The following is a 2,266-nucleotide window of genomic DNA, read 5'->3' on the forward strand; positions in this document are numbered from 1 at the left end:
AGCGCTAGGGAGACCAAATCGAGGGAGGATTTCTTGTAGTAGTTTCTTAGTAACTACTAAGGCAGTTTCTTTCCTGGTGGGGAAGGCCTCTACCCATCCTGAAAAGGTGTCTATAAAAACAAGTAAATATTTGTAGCCCCCCACAGTCGAGGTTACCTCAGTGAAATCAACTTCCCAGTGGTCCCCCGGATAAGTTCCTCGTTCCCTATGCCAAGGTTTTTCTATCTTCCCCTTCTTTGGATTAACTTGGGCACAAGCTGGGCATCGTGAGGCAATCTCCTCTGTGGTTCTTCTCCCTTCTAACAAGTGAAAGTAGGGGTCTAAAGCTTAGAGCATCTTAGTTCACCCTAGGTGTGTGGTCTGGTGTAACTGGAAGAGAGTCCTTCCCAGGGCCGGTGAGAGCCCGATTTTTCCATCTGGGGTCGTCCATCATCCCTGTTGGTTCCTATATGTCCTCTTCCACCGTATAGGTCGGAGACGGAGGCAGTTCTGGGTAAGAGACAACAGTCAATAGATGTGGTGGGGGCCCCACTGGCCTTGTGGCCGCTGTTCTTGCCTCTGTATCAGCTCTTCAGTTTCCCTCAGCCTCAGGATTCTTCCCTTTTTGATGCCCTTTACAATGAACAATAGTCAGAGCCTTAGGCATCCATATGGCTTCGAGTAAGGCTAAGATCTCCTCCTTGTTCTTGATATCCTTCCCAGCTGAAGTCAGAAGCCTTCTTTCCTTGTAGATGGCTCCATGTACATGTGCAGTGGCAAAGGCATATCGGCTGTCTGTGTATATTGTGACTGCCTTGTCCTTTCCCCATTTTAGTGCCTCAGTGAGGGTGATGAGTTCGGCTTTTTGAGCAGAAGTCCCATGGGGAAGAGCCTGTGACCAGATAGTGTCAATTAGAGTAACAACCGAGGCCCCCGTGTACTGCCTACCTTCTTGCATGAAGCTGTTCCCGTCCGTAAACAGAACTTCATCGGCCTCAGGCAGAGGGGAGTCCTTGAGGTCTGGCCGTGAGGAACACACAGCATCAGTGAAATCTATGCAATTATGAATGGGAGTCTGGGGGTCTGGGTCTGGCAACAAGCTGGCTGGGTTAAGGACAGTGGCTCTGGAGAAGCTGATCCTTGGCTGGTCGAGGAGGAGAGCCTGGTATTGAGTGATTCTAGAATTAGTCATCCATCATTCTGGGCTACTGTGGAGAAAGGCTTCTACTGCATGAGTGGCAGTAATGTTCAGACTTTGCCCGAGGGTGAGTTTGTCAGCTTCTTTGACTAGGAGAGCCATTGCTGCTATGGCTCGTAGGCAGGGTGGCCATCCAGAGGCCACCGTGTCTAGTCTCTTTAATAGATAGGCCATTGGTCGACGCCATGGGCCTAGCGTTTGGGTTAGGACCCCTTTTGGTGATTCCCTTGGTCTCACTTACAAAAAGATGAAATCCCTTGGTGATGTCTGGAAGAGCAAGGGCTGGTGCTGATATGAGTGCCTGCTTGAGAAGGTCAAAGGCCTTCTGTTCTGTCTCTGTCCAATTGAGGGGCTGATTTCCTCCTGTTATTGAGTATAGGGGCTTTGCAATTTCTGCAAACCCAGGAATCCAAAGTCTGCAATAGCCCGCCGCCCCAAGGAATTCTCTTACCTGTCTCTTGGTGGTAGGTACCGGAATCTGAAGAATGGCTTCAATCCTCTGCCGGGATAGAGTCCGTTTTCCTCCTTCGAGTGTATACCTGAGGTAGGCCACCGACTGGGTGCATAGCTGTGCCTTCTTAGCCAAGACCCGGTACCCAAATGCCTCTAGGGTGCCGAAAAGGTCCCTGATTGCCGCGAGGCAGATTTCTTCGGTTTCAGCTGGTAATAATAAATCATCAACATTTGGAGTAATGTACAGTCAAGATTATGCTAATGGAAAGGTCGAAGATCTGCACTTAGGGCCTCATCAAATAGGGTAGGAGAATTTTTGAATCCTTGTATACGCGTCCAGGTTAGTTGGCCCGAGAATCCCCACTTTGGGTCTGTCCACTTAAAGGCAAAAATAGGCTGGCTGCTAGGGGCTAAGGGAATGCTGAAGAAAGCATTGTGGGGAGTCACTTATGGACACATGTGAAATCATATAACAAGGAACAAGGATATTTGTGTACTTGGCAACAATGTAAGAAGTTGAGATTGTAAAGCGCTGGGAAAAACCGGGAGGTAACTATTCACATACCAATCACTGCAAATTCCTTGCTACAGTTTAGCAGAGAGTTCTGAGGTGTTGGAGACAACTTGTTTTTCTCT

The sequence above is a fragment of the Pteropus alecto genome, unplaced genomic scaffold (genome assembly GCF_000325575.1).
Source record: "Pteropus alecto unplaced genomic scaffold, ASM32557v1 scaffold333, whole genome shotgun sequence".
Taxonomy (NCBI): Eukaryota; Metazoa; Chordata; class Mammalia; order Chiroptera; family Pteropodidae; genus Pteropus; species Pteropus alecto.